Consider the following 15,737-nt stretch of genomic DNA (forward strand, 5'->3'; position numbering starts at 1 on the left):
TGCTTCTAAAACGCACTCTGTAGTTTCTATTTACTTATTGGTTAATATTAAATTTGAGCTGCTTCTAAAACGCACTCTGTAGTTTCTATTTACTTATTGGTTAATATTAAATTTGAGCAGCTTCTAAAACGCACTCTGTAGTTTCTATTTACTTCTTGGTTAATATTAAATTTGAGCAGCTTCTAAAACGCACTCTGTAGTTTCTATTTACTTATTGGTTAATATTAAATTTGAGCAGCTTCTAAAACGCACTCTGTAGTTTCTATTTACTTATTGGTTAATATTAAATTTGAGCTGCTTCTAAAACGCACTCTATAGTTTCTATTTACTTATTGGTTAATATTAAATTTGAGCAGCTTCTAAAACGCACTCTGTAGTTTCTATTCACTTATTCGTTAATATTAATTTTGAGCTGCTTCTTAAAGTACTCTGTTGTTCTATTTAGTTATTAGTTTGTTTTATTTACATCTATTCACTGTTAGAAAAGGAGTGTTCTTCTGTTATTTGTCCTGCGATTGTTTTGCTTTAAATTCTAGTTTTTATTGCAAATATTAAAATTGATAACTGAGAGTACGCTCCAAGGGAAGCTTTTGTTTTTTTTCATATCGTTCCCTTCTGGAGCTATTACAAGTGCGAAGCTGTTGCTTTTTGAGTTTCGATTGAGCCATTTTGCGTGCGGGCGAGACATTTGAACTCACAAACCCTATGCTGCTGACTTCAATTCACTTCTAGCTTCATTTGATCTACAACGTGTTATCACTACATGCACTCATAAATCTGGCAACCAACTTGATCACATTTACATGCGAAATTGTATTTCAGACAACATTGTGGTCAAACCCCTACACATCTCTGACCACTTCTTCATTACATTTGACCTACATCTTGCTACTTGTGCACTCCCAACCCCTCTACCTGTTACTTTCAGAAGAAACCTACGCTCTCTCTCACACTCCCATCTTTCTTCTTTAGTATCCTCCTCCCTTCCCTCTCCTACTCACTTCTCATCCCTGGACACTAATGCAGCAACTGACACCTTATGCTCCACTCTTACCTCCTGTCTAGATGCTATATGCCCTCTCTCCTCCAGGCCAGCACGATCTGCTCCGACAACCCCTTGGTTATCCGATGTTCTTCGTGAGCATCGTTCCAAACTTAGGGCAGCCGAGAGAAAATGGCACAAATCTAAGGATCCATCCGACCTCAGTATGTATCGGTCTATGCTCTCATATTTCGCTACCCAAGTACATACAGCCAAATCTTCATACTTCCACAACAGGATCAACAATTCCCCGGACGCACGCAACCTTTTCAAAACATTTAATACACTGCTTTGTCCCCCTCCACCACCTCCCACAACTTCTATAACAGCTGATGATTTCGCCACATTTTTCACAGGCAAAACTACATCGATCAATAATAAGTTCTCAGCTCCACACATACAGGAACTAAAATTGACCACAATCACGGCTGGAACCCCCCACTTCTCCTTCTGTCCTTGCTCAGAGGCAGAAGTAACCAAACTTTTCCTCTCCAGCCATCCGACGACATGTCCTTTAGATCATATCCCCTCACACCTTCTCCAAGCAATCTCCCCTACAATCCTACCGGCGCTCACACACATCATCAACACATCTCTTCTCACAGGCACTTTTCCCACTACATTTAAGCAGGCCCGGGTAACCCCGCTGCTCAAAAAACCTACACTTAACTCTTCACTCATAGACAACTACAGACCTGTCTCCCTCCTTCCATTCATAGCAAAAACACTGGAACGGGCTGTTTTCAACCAGCTATCCTTATTCCTCTCACAGAACAATCTACTGGACTCTAACCAATCAGGGTTCAGAAGCGGCCATTCAACTGAGACTGCGCTACTGTCTGTCACTGAAGCCTTGCGGACGGCAAAAGCTGAGTCCAAATCATCGGTACTCATCTTGCTGGACCTATCTGCAGCTTTTGAAACTGTGAATCACCAGATCCTCCTGTCCACCCTCTTAATGCTGGGTATTACAGGGACTTCACTTCACTGGTTCAAATCCTACCTCTCTGGTAGGTCTTTCAGAGTGGCCTGGGGAGGCGAGGTATCCAAAACTCATCAACTGGTCACTGGGGTTCCTCAGGGTTCAGGTCTTGGACCTCTCCTCTTCTCCATATACACTACATCTCTGGGCCCCATCATACAGGCACATGGCTTCTCCTACCATTGCTATGCTGATGACACACAGCTCTATCTTTCTTTCAAACCAGACGATCCATCGGTAGCTGCACGGATCTCAGGTTGCCTGGCGGATATCTCTGCATGGATGAAGGAACACCATCTACAGCTCAATCTAGCAAAGACGGAACTCCTTATCTTTCCTGCCACTCCATCGTTACAGCATGACTTCTCCATCCAGTTAGGTTCATCAACAATTACCCCATCAACTTCAGCCAGAAATCTGGGTGTTATCTTTGACAACCAACTGACTTTTAAAGACCACATAGCTAAGACCGCTCGATCTTGCAGGTTTGCATTGTACAACATCTGAAAGATCAGGCCCTTTCTAACAGAGCATGCTACACAACTCCTCGTCCAGGCCCTGGTCATTTCCAGGCTGGACTACTGCAATGCTCTTTTAGCTGGTCTTCCAGCATGTACAATCAAGCCTCTACAAATGATTCAGAATGCAGCAGCACGACTGGTCTTCAACGAGCCCAAAAAGGCCCATGTTACACCTCTCTTCATATCCCTGCACTGGCTACCGGTTACAGCGTGCATCAAATTCAAGACACTGATGCCTCCATTCACTACTACACATCTACACTCCTTCCAGAAGCCTGAGATCCTCTAGTGAAAGACGCCTCATTGTACCACCACAGAGAGGTATTAAATCACTGTCTAGAACATTCTCGTTCAATGTCCCTGCCTGGTGGAATGATCTTCCCACCCCTATCCGGAATGCAGACTCCTTAACAGCTTTCAAACGACTGCTGTAAACCCATCTTTTTCGACACTATCTGACTCAATAAAAAAAAAAATCCCTTCTAGCCTGTTTTTCCTCTCTTTCTTGATCTTCTCCTTCTAGCCTGCACTCTTCTAACAACGCCTGACATATGGTATTTTTGAACACTTCCTATGTTGATCTGCCTCCTTAGGATGAATCACTTGTTGTATTCCCAATTGTAAGTCGCTTTGGATAAAAGCGTCGGCTAAATGAATAAATGTAAATGTAAATGTAAATGTAATTTCCACAAATCGTTGTTCATTTTCCTTTCATCCTTTATATAAATCACAGTTTTTGTAGTTTTACATGAAAATCTATTTGAACATTTTTGCAAGTAGAAACTTATTTACTGCAGAAAATAATTAACCTGCCATAGTTTTTTTACCACTTAACATGTCTTGCATGCTTTTTTTTTTATATTTGATGCACAGTGTTGGGGAGGTTACTTTGGAAATGTAATAGATTACAGATTACAAATTACCCTATTTAAAATGTAATAAGTAGTGTACCTTTTCAATTACTTTAGAAAAGTAAAGTAACTGATTACATCTGATTACTTTTTGATTACTTTTAAGTTTCTAATGGATATTTTCAACTAAATCATTTTCAAGCATTTATATCAAGCAGGTGTGACCTTACAGTAGTTTACTGTTAGAATTTCAAAATCTTTCATCACTTGAATTAAGATTATATTAATTTAATTTTAAAGTACAGCCATCACAAAACCAGACCTTATAACAAACAATTGTTTAATGTTGTTACAAAATCAAAATTTTGCATAGCTATGACAGGACACACTGACAAGTAACAATGCCTTGAAAAACTTAAATCTTAAAAAAAGATTTCTCTAAATATCTAAATTATCTATTTAAAATAATAGATAATTTATAAACTTAAATGAGAACATGGCTCCTACATAATTATTTTTAGTTATATTTAAGAGAAAACACAATTCTAGATTATAATAATGTAGTAAAAACACGTTTTTTTCTTCTGACTGATATAATATTTTTTTTTTACAAATCTGCATACTATTATAATTTTTTTTACCACTATGTGTGAAGGGAAATCATTATACCATACAGGGCTAATAATTATTTCTCACTAACAGAAGAAAGAATAGATTCTAGAATAGATACTGCCAAATCCAAACAGACTCCATCATTGAAGCTGTGTCATAAAATCCATGGTATTGTTTTTTTTTTTTTTTTTTTTTTTTAAATAAAGTTACATTTCATCTAAAACACTGCTTAGATTCAGTGACCAACTGGGGCGCTTCACTAGATAATAGCTCGATTTTGCAAAACAAAATGGGACAAACTAATTGAGAGATTTGTCCACTAGGTGGCACGTTAGGTCAACATCGATCATTACAGAGAAAAGTTTCACGCCCTTGAGAAAAATAGATCTATATTATTCGAAAATAAACTAAACTGCAGCGGATTTTCATCCTTCAAATCATTAGTCACGTTTCAGCTGAAAATCACGCAGTAGTCTAAACACTGATTTTACAAATTACACTCAAAATTAAAATGGGTTAATCTGATAAAATCGCAAGTTAGATCTGACATTACCAACCTTATTCAAGGAGAAAAAATTTGATTTTTTTGTGAAAGGGTTCATAAATACAAGTGTGTCTGGTAAAGGCAGCTAGCAGGCTAGCTAATTTGTTATGAATGTTTTTAATATTAGTCTCCAACACACAAAGGGGACGATGAACGCGCTGACAAAGAGGATTAACCTAATTGGCAGACGTGGTGCACCCCAAATTCAAACCAATCAAAAGCATCAGAATAGCACCGCTTTAATAAATGGCCTTAGCAGAAGGCATCGTGCATATCAAAAACAGGCAAAGCAACAGATTAATATTATTCAACATATCCCAGATTTTTAAAGAAAATTTTTAGATGAACCCCATTTGTAATCTTCTAACTGTAATTTAATTACACATTTTTCTAAGTAACTTTAACGAATTACTGTTACATTTATTTTGTAATTAAATTACGTAACGGCGTTACATGTAACTAGTTACTCCCCAACACTGACCATCCAATTAATATTAAAATCACCAGACATCATACATTCACAGCAGTTATCAAGAGTAGAAAGAAGATTCTTCAGTTCATTATAAAACTTTGCATCATGACATGGAGGATTATAAAGCACTACTATGTTAAATGTCATATTTGGAGAAAGAATAACATTTAATCCCAAGCACTCCATGTTCACCTTCAATTCAAATTGTAAACATCTAAAATGCTCCCTTATATAAATAAAAACAACACCACCCCTTCCACTGACCCTATCTCTCCTATAACAAGTATATCCTGGTACATTAATTAGGTCAAAGAACATTAAGATTCAACCAAGTCTCAGATATACATAAAAAATCCAAATTGGAATCAATAAGTAAATTCTGTATCTGATCTATTTTTGGTCATATACTTCTTATATTTATATGTCCTCCCAGTATTCCTTTAAATTTATTCCCAGAGTTCCAGATGACTTTAGCATGATTCACAGTTTGAAAGAGTCTTGACTTCTTCTGTTTCAATATTGCATTTAATTTATTGCATGCCTTTTAGCCCTCGTAAAACTCTGTTGGCATTTGTCCATTATTGCAGACGGGCCATTACGGTAATGACAATTAACTGTAACTGGCATATAAGGATTAATGTGAGGCATAGAACTCACCTCAGTGTCCATGTAAGTGATCTCAGATTGATCAAACACTACAGGTTCTTTTCAAAAAAATTTGCATATTGTGATAAAGTTCACTATTTTCTTTAATGTACTGATAAACATGAGACTTTCATATATTTTAGATTCATTACACACAACTGAAGTAGTTCAAGCCTTTTATTGTTTTAATATTGATGATTTTGGCATACAGCTCATGAAAACCCCAAAATTTAAAAAAATTAGCATATTTCATCCGAGCAATAAAAGAAAAGTGTTTTTAATACAAAAAAAGTCAACATTCAAATAATTATGTTCAGTTATGCACTCAAAACTTGGTCGGGAATCCTTGTGCAGAAATGACTGCTTCAATGCGGCGTGGCATGGAGGCAATCAGCCTGTGGCACTGCTGAGGTGTTATGGAGGCCCAGGATGCTTCGATAGCGGCCTTAAGCTCATTCAGAGTGTTGGGTCTTGCGTCTCTCAACTTTCTCTTCACAATATCCCACAGATTCTCTATGGGGTTCAGGTCAGGAGAGTTGGCAGGCCAATTGAGCACAGTAATACCATGGTCAGTGAACCATTTACCAGTGGTTTTGGCACTGTGAGCAGGTGCTAGGTCGTGCTGAAAAATGTAATCTTCATCTCCATAAAGCTTTTCAGCAGATGGAAGCATGAAGTGCTTCAAAATCTCCTGATAGCTAGCTACATTGACCCTGCCCTTGATAAAACACAGTGGACCAACACCAGCAGGTGACATGGCACCCCAGACCATCACTGACTGTGGGTACTTGACACTGGACTTCAGGCATTTTGGCATTTTCCTCTCCCCAGTCTTCCTCCAGACTCTGGCACCTTGATTTCCGAATGACATGCAAAATTTGCTTTCATACGAAAAAAGTACTTTGGACCACTGAGCAACAGTCCAGTGCTGCTTCTCTGTAGCCCATTTCCTGCACACGCCTGTACACGGTGGCTCTGGATGTTTCTACTCCAGACTCAGTTCACTGCTTCCGCAGGTCCCCCAAGGTCTGGAATTGGTCCTTCACCACAATCTTCCTCAGGGTCCGGTCACGTCTTCTCGTTGTGCAGCGTTTTCTGCCACACTTTTTCCTTCCCACAGACTTCCCACTGAGGTGCCTTGATACAGCACTCTGGGAACAGCCTATTCATTCAGAAATTTCTTTCTGTGTCTTACCCTCTTGCTTGAGGGTGTCAATGATGGCCTTCTGGACAGCAGTCTGGTCGGCAGTCTTACCCATGATTGCGGTTTTGAGTAATGAACCAGGCTGGGATTTTTCAAAAGCCTCAGGAATCTTTCGCAGGTGTTTAGAGTTAATTAGTTGATTCAGATGATTAGGTTAATAGCTCGTTTAGAGAACCTTTTCATGATATGCAAATTTTTTGAGATAAGAATTTTGGGTTTTCATAAGCTATATGCCAAAATCATCAATATTAAAACAATAAAAGGCTTAAACTACTTCAGTTGTGTTTAATGAATCTAAAATATGTTAAAGTCTAATGTTTATCAGTACATTACAGAAAATAATGAACTTTATCACAATATGCTAGTTTTTTTAAAGGACCTGTACTGCCACTGCCTTTACTCCTGCTAGACAGCACAGCTCTGCATTTTCCACTTTGTCCAAAATTGGTAACTTCAGCCGCTGCCCAAGTTCACCTGTTGATTCATTAGCCAGCGCCGCGTCTCCATGGACGGACCAGTCCCGTCACCCCTCCGCACCTCCCCAGGCGATCCCCACCGACAGCCAGGGACAGCACACACTCCGGCTCCATCGGGACAAACGCCATCCAGCATCGGAGTCAGGGTAAATTGCGGAGATGTTATAGACAGGGTGACAGTGCTTAATAAAATGTTAAATTGCTCCAATACTTGAACAGGGAAGACACACATATTGGACGATAGAGACCCAACAGAGACAGAATGCACAGACTTTGATTTTAATATAAGGGGTAACTGGGAACACAGGTGCACAGAATGACAAACTGGACTAAAGAAAAGGAACAGGACCAAAAAAGGGCACACAGAAACAGAAACAGGTCCATATTCCTGGCATATCATCCCCCTTCTGGAAGGCGCATCCTTGCTCTGATGGAAAAACAGAAGGAGAAGAATGGATCCTGGGAGGAGCCTGTCTCTGTATGTCCTTGTTAGGGGTGGCACGGTTCACAAAACCCACGGTTCGGTTCGTATTGCGGTTTTAGGGTCACGGTTTTCGGTTCTGTACGGTTCTTGTTTTTATTTTTCATTTTAATATTTAACACTCCAGAAGTTTACTTTGGCATATGAAATGTAGCTTGATTATCCACAATTTAGGATACATTATTAAAAAAAAAAAAGTTATATCATGTAGCCTAATCATGCACAAACTGAACTGGACTTGACATTATTGAGACCATCTCTGAGGAAAGCTAGGGGAGATTTGATACAGCAAGAGAGAAGACATTGATGACATGCTTTTCATTTGTTTGACAAAAACAGGACAATGTGTATCTCTACAGGAATTTGTGTGCCTTTTTAGTAGCCTGGCTAACGCCAGACCACGTTATGACTTCGTCATGATTTGTCATGACAGACTAGGCGCGTGAATAAAATCGCGCTGCGCAAGGCAGGATGGGGAAACCCAGGCTACCTTTATAGCACATAAAGACTGAACTGAAGAATTCTCAATTGCTAAAACACTATAACCAGTCTTTTGAACTAAAATTTCAAAACTATAACGCCATTTTTGAAAAAGCACACCCATTTCCCTAAACTATAAACACTATTCCCTGCTTTGACACATGAGTTATATTTGGTGAACTGTTACTTCAAAACTCTACACACAAATCCCTGCATTTCTCAGTGCTTACACCATGTGGTCATTTAGAAAGCACAAGCATTCAATATTGTTCACTCAAGTCTGCGAAGTTTGAGCTCAATTAGCACACAATTACCCAACTGGAAACACTAGGAGTCAAAATTTAGCACACACCAATCAGAACCTTCGATGGAGATAAAAGGAAAAAAGTTTTTCTCAGTCACTTCGGTGCATTTCTCAGATCAGAAATGAAATATACATTTGTGCAGTTTCAGTTGCTATTGTCATGTTGCTCAAAATGTATTATATACCGTAGTTCTCTGTGCAATAGTCTTCCCCCTCAAAACATCAAGTCATTAGCTAATCGTATAAATCATTACCTAAATGCAAAATTTTTGATCTAGTTGTCCTAAACTGTCAATCATATATTCTACACATTTCTATTAGACTTTTTGTAAATTTGCCATGAATTATTCAAGTGAATCTTGACTTTCACTAATGAAGATAATATAGATCAACCAATGATAAAGCAGTTCTCTGAAATAGATCAAAGGTACATCTCATGAACCTTCCATTGGAAAGCATATAGACAGAGGACAACACCGGAGTTACAAATTCTGACAGTGGACTTTCTTATTTTTCTTTTCACCTTTGTGCTTGTTCTTTTTTTTTTCTGTTTCACAATGACGTTGTGTGCTTTTATTTTTTTTTTTTTTTTTTTTTGTCAGACCACTAGTACAAGTGTAACTGTGAATCCTATCCAGTCTTTTTCAATCAATATCCCACATACAGTAATGTGTAATTTTGAAGAGGAAGAGTAGGAGGTGAAAGAGGAAGAGGAGGAGGAGAAGGAGGACGATGACGACAACAGCATGGAAGAGACAGAGGAAGAGCAAGGGCAAGAAGACAAGCAGTCTCATATTTTAGTTGATGAGTGCCAGGGTTGGATCAGGCATGCAAGAGGATTTGACCCCTGCTGCCTGGCCAGGGCTAATTTAGCCTGTGATGCTGAAGAGGTTCTTTGGCCTGTTCTAAACCAAAGACAGGATGCTGGGCCGAATAATTATTTTGTTGTTTTTTGCTGTTTTGTACTGTACAGTACATTAAATTAAAGTGCCCCTATTATGCCTTTTCAAATATGATATTTCATGTAGTGTGTCATGTAGCTGTATGTGAACATAAACTATCTGCAAAGTTGTGACGCCGACAGTGCACTATAAATAAAGTTTTTGTCTATCAAAAAAAAGAGTCGGCTCACATTCGCCTAAACGAGTCGTCAGCAATTCGAATCGTTTTTCTGTAACGGCCACACGTCACGAGCTACACATTTGCGTAATGTCCGCCCACATTCAATTTCGCGAACAACTTGCCCGCCCACAAACAGCAGGCCTACCATTTTCACGTGGATTACATCATGTCAAGAAGACGCCCTGCGCTGTGACAGCCTGTGAGAGTGAATTTGTTTTATATGCCCTTCCGAAAGATGAAACTATCAGTGGTTAACATTAATTTTTTCAACACCTCAGCAGTCCAATGCCAATCTTGTGTTGTGTTCGCGTCATTTTACTGATGACTGCTTTTCTAATCTTGGGGAGTAACGTTACAACGCGAGATTCACCAAAGGCTTGGTTTTAAAAAATGGATCAGTGCCCAGTTTATTTGGACCGGCTTGCTCCTCTGAACTTCTACCTGTAAGTATGATTAATAATTGTATTTTCTAGCGATCGTTCAAAATACGTCTTTGTGTATGTTATGGTGTGTAACAACCCCGCACATGTCTTGGTAAGCGGCTAACTTGCGTTTCTGTAGTTCTGTTGTTCAGCTGTGAGTGCAATGTAGTCTAAAAAGTCTTGTGATTGATGCAGCTTGACTGTCTGTCTGCCTTATTAGTTTAAGTAATGATAATGATAAACGATGGCTTAACGCAGTGTTATGGATTGTACAGTGTTGAAGTTCACAACGTAGAGGTGTGCCCGGTTCGCTTACAAAAGCAAATTGCAAACACTGTCCACAGTTAACATATGACACCCACTGAGAAACGTCCTGCTCCGGTCGTGCTTGCAAAACAGTTTCTTGTTGATGTGACACTTCAACCGTTTCATCGTCAGACTCCGGCTCGAATTGATAGGGTAAAATCGAGGCTATCTTTTCTATGCATTAACAGGTCTCCGCAGCTGTCATTCAGTTATGCCAATGGGGGTTTCGGTTTGCGCTGTAGCGGTAGACCAATCCAAAAGGACTGCACCATCTGACCAATCACAGCAGTGAGTGCTCACTGAAAGGAGGGGTTTAGAGAGACTGATTCTTCGAACTGCTTCAAACGAGTCGTTTACGAATCATTTAGAAACGGGGTAAAAATAAATCTAATTTTGGAGAAAACTAAAGTGTTTTTTGAACTTGCATACATGTAAACCTGTTTTAAGAGACTATTACAACAATATTAACTACCTTTAAAATGGCATAATAGGGGCACTTTAAGGAATAAAACACTTGCAAAGGAATAGATTTGTTGTGTTCATCATGTGAAAAGTTTTTTATTTGTATTGTTTTTGTAGTATTGTTTTAAATTTATCTCATCAGTGTGTAAAACTGTGTTGTAGTGTGTTTGTTTTTGAGGATTTGTGTGTCATGTCTGAAAGCAAAGTTTGGTTTTTCAGCAAGATTGAATTGTTTTGAGTACAGAGCTTAATTTTGACCTCAATATAGGAAGTTTGGGGAAATGAGTTAGGAGTTGTGGATTTGTGTTTAGAGTTTCGCAAATAAGAGGCATAATTTCAAGAAATGTGTTTAAGCAATTGAGAAAAACTGTAACTTGCATGTCTACCAACACACTGGCGTGATGTCTTCTCAGATGAACTGACAAATAAAGATGAAATCCAAAATGTTCCCACACACCTGACCTGGCTAAGGGGCCGTTCACATGAAGCATCTTTTGCGCACTCAAGTTTGTTATTTCAAATGTTGACGCGTCGCGTGGTATGCTCGTTTTTTCAGGCGCGTACGTGCCGCATCGAGATAAAAACATCTCAACTTTTCAAAATTCCGCAAGCTCACCGCAGACCATGTGACATGAACCAACCAATCAGCTTCATCCTTTCCTTTAATAAAATTGAAAGCACAGCCAAGTTGGATGAACAGCGTATCATACCTGGCGCATCTTCCAACACCGGGCAGCCTTCCTTATCTCTCCCACTTGCCATTTCTACACGTGACGTAACCTGCAGCACTCCACTTTTACTGTGTGTATGTCTACACACACCTCTTATTTCGCGCAAAAAGGACACTCACGAGGCTACGTTGCGCATGCGTTGAACCGTTGAACCGTGCGGTGCACACACGCACCGAACCGAGACAGGCGAACCGAACGGTTCGGTTGTTTTTCATGTACCGTGCCACCCCTAGTCCTTGTGTCTCCTTCTCTTTCTCAGGGAACAAGGGTTGTAGTTGTAACCCGAAACAGTTATGTTAAAAATGCTAACAATGTCCTTTATTGTGTTTCAACCAAAAAACTGCACTTCCTGTGAGATCTCTTTTCAATTCATGATATACAAATGTGAAGTTCTTACATTGTAGACAGAGCAAACGCATTGTCCATATTCCTAATTATTACTTGCTCTTTTATGCATTACAGTGTCAACTAGCTATATTGTGTTGACTTTGCTTAAGGCGAGACACGGCAGGTGAAAACATCGTTTTTTCATGCAGTGGTCAATTTTGAGATTTTGGGCCAGTTTGCTCCCTTAACATGTAAGCTTTCATGTCAAAATAAAAAATATGTCAGCATTACACATTAAGGTGGTTATTTCATTATATTTTGTCGGCTTGCGCCTTTAGATTTCTATCGGAAATCACCAAAAGTTAACATTCTAACGCGAGCTCCCGTGCCGTCTCCATTCACAGAAACAGTCATGCCTGGTATCATTGTAAAGCTCCCAGTCTCGTGCACAGCGCTATCTAATCCAAATATGGGCATTTCCTTTGTAGAAATAACCAACCGCGAAAGTTTGCCGGGGAATCTACAGCTGAAAACCACATCTGATTGGTCATGTGAATTTCCGACTACGTGATTGGTTCACAGGCGCCACATTTCGTTGTTTATTCTGCACCTGAGAGAAAATGCCGACAACACCGAAAACAGCTCATAAAGTTTCACAGAAAAGATGGAAACAGCTGTCACTTGCAAGAGCTAGTAAAAAGAAAGTAAACAACAGATTAGACAATGAAACCCCATCAGCGAGTGCCTCATCGCGAAAGCTATCGTTTGGAAAGGGAAAGAGAGAGTCTGTTGGAGGGAATGACAGCCGCGCCACACAGGAATGGCTCATAATTCACGTCGCATGATTGAATGAATTAGTCAGTGGTTTGTGTTGTCCTAACTGTGCTGGATCAGGGTTGAAAATTAACATCGATCCACAGAATCATGGGTTCTGTAGCAGTGTGTTGCTGGAGTGCAGTCTGTGTGAGAGAGATAGGTACTGCAGAAGTGTTTACACATCTACGCGTCTGCAAGACGAGTCTAGGAACGACGTTGCATTTGATGTGAATGTGCGGATGGTGCTCTTAGCACATGAATTAGGAATGGGGTATGCAGCTCTCAAAAAAATCAGCAAGGTGTTGGGGATACCTTCCCTTCACCTTAAGACTTATCAGAGACACAACAGAAAAGTGACAGGTATGAAAAAGGTTGAGCCAGAAAACAAAGCAGTGTAGTGTCTAAATGCCAAATGCTTTTGTCTTGTGGATAGTGTCAGAAGTGAGAGACACATTACATTTATATTTCCCCTCATAATGCACATTAAAGCATAAAAATGTAAACATATTTATACATACAATATTAACAAATAAATGTTATGATATTCAATATATTTTGTTGGACAGATTTACTTTCACGCACGCACACACACACACACACACACACACACACACACACACACACACACATAACATAATCATGTCATAATCATATAAGAATCCACTGTCTTTTACAAAATAAGTTTAGTTATATGTGCAATATGATTAAAGCCTGATTAAATCAACGTTTATTTATACAGTATTTGTTTCATTGTAGTTGCAGAAATTGAGAGAGGCTTGGGGTCATTGCACAGGGCCAGGGAGCAGATCAGGCAGGCTTATGCTGAGGTTGACGCAGATATGGCAAGATTACTGATGGAGGATGAAGATGCAGTTATAAACATCAGCGTGTCTTTTGATGGTACCTGGCATAAAAGAGGTTTCACATCAAATTATGGCATTGGAGTGTGCATTGACGTCCTTACAGGTCTAGTAATAAACTTTGAGGTCTTGTCCTCCTACTGTCATGCATGTGCCTTGAAGAATAGTGCCAAACGAGAAGGAAAAATAACAGACCAGGAATTTGAAAGCTGGAGGGAGGCACACACTGACTGTGCTAAAAATTTTGCAGGCTCAAGTAAAGCAATGGAGCAAGAGGCAGCTAAGAGGATGTGGGCCAGGTCAGTCAGTTGTCACCAGGTGCGATATACTGAGATGCTGTCAGATGGAGATAGTGCTGCATTTAAGGAGGTGGTTGCCCTCAACCCATACCCTGGACATGAAATTGTGAAATTGGAGTGCATAAATCATGCCCATAAGCGCATGGGTACAGCACTTAGGCAACTAAGTAAATTAGGTAAATTAGGGGGCAAGGGCCTGGGCAAGCTGACTTCCCCTAAATGTAAGGCCTTGCAAAATTTTTACAGGGGGGCTATTATTAACAACCAGGGCTCCGTAGATAAAATGAAAGCTGAGATCTGGGCAGGTCTCCTTCACAGCATGTCTAGTGATGACAATCCATTACATACAAGGTGCAGTCCATCGTGGTGTTGGTACAGGAGAGCAGAGGAGAATGGAGAAACACCAGAGTCCCACAAGCATCACACTAAAAACTTTCTGTCACGTGAAGTGGGAAAGAAGCTTATCCCTGTGTACCACCGAATGTCCAGTGACAGTCTGCTACAGCGCATGCAGCATGGAGGCACTCAAAATGCAAATGAGTGCCTCAACTCTGTCATATGGGCCCGATGTCCAAAAACAGTATTTGTGGGGAAAAGCAGAGTTCAGGCTGCAGCCAGTATGGCTATTGCCACTTTTAATGATGGTGCCTCTGCCATGCTGGCTGTCATGGATAAGTTGTGGCTTCAGTGTACAGTTATCACTGTAAATGCATGCAGTTACACTGACATGGTTAGACTTTCAAAAGCGAACATTTTTCAGTCCACCCGTGTGAAACGCAGGCGCCAAAGCGTAAGCACAGCCAAAAAGGTGAAAAGACACCGACAGGAGATCGAAGAGGGGCCTACATATGGTGCAGGCATGGACATTTAGGCTGTAAACAGACAGGGAGCTGTTTACTAGATTCATTTAGTTATAGATGGACATACAACAAACAGACACAGTTTGTTTGCAGTTTTTGTGACTGTTGTTATGTGTGTTTGTTATGGTAGTTCTCTTCAGCTTAAGGCTATTTTTATTAATAATTTATTAATTTATCAGTTTCCATGTATTTTAAATATTACATGATATTAATAAATATATAACTGAATATATATTTTTATTTGTTTGTTCTGGGTTTCAATAGAAATTTATGAAATTATACAATATAAAACTTTAAAGGCCGTTTTCTCAAAATGAGTTTTTTCTCACATTCAGAGTCAGATATATCCACTTCAGTAGCACCTACAAGCACCAACTTTTCCAGACTTATACTTAACTATATTCTGAAGGCTTTTACAGAGGGATTTGTTGATATATCATTCCTATCCTGAGTTATAGGTCCTTTTACTCAAAAAAACATGGCGAAAATAGATTTTTTAAGGCTATTGTCAGTATTCTCTAATTTACTAAAGCACAAAATAAAATATCCAGAATCCCCTCTGTAAAAGTCCTTTAATCTAATATGTCAACAAATAGAACCAAGAATTTTAAACCTGGACCTTTCCAATTTCCAGATTTTGTTTTTGTAAATATATGCAAATTAGCATATATTTAAGCATATAAGGCCTCATTTGCATATTAAAACATACATTTACACAAAACTTGTAATACATTTTTTTCTTATGTTTATGCCAGTAATAAACTGGAGAAGTTTCACAGTGATATCTTCTAATTTAAAAAAAATCCCTATTCACCTGTAGTGTCTCGCCTTAAAGTGTACTATGGACAAAACATAATGCTTTAAGATGTGAAATAGAATGTTCCATTATATACATTTTGTTTGAAACTCTTTCTACAC

Source organism: Garra rufa, chromosome 1, assembly GCF_049309525.1.
Source record: "Garra rufa chromosome 1, GarRuf1.0, whole genome shotgun sequence".
Classification (NCBI taxonomy): domain Eukaryota; kingdom Metazoa; phylum Chordata; class Actinopteri; order Cypriniformes; family Cyprinidae; genus Garra; species Garra rufa.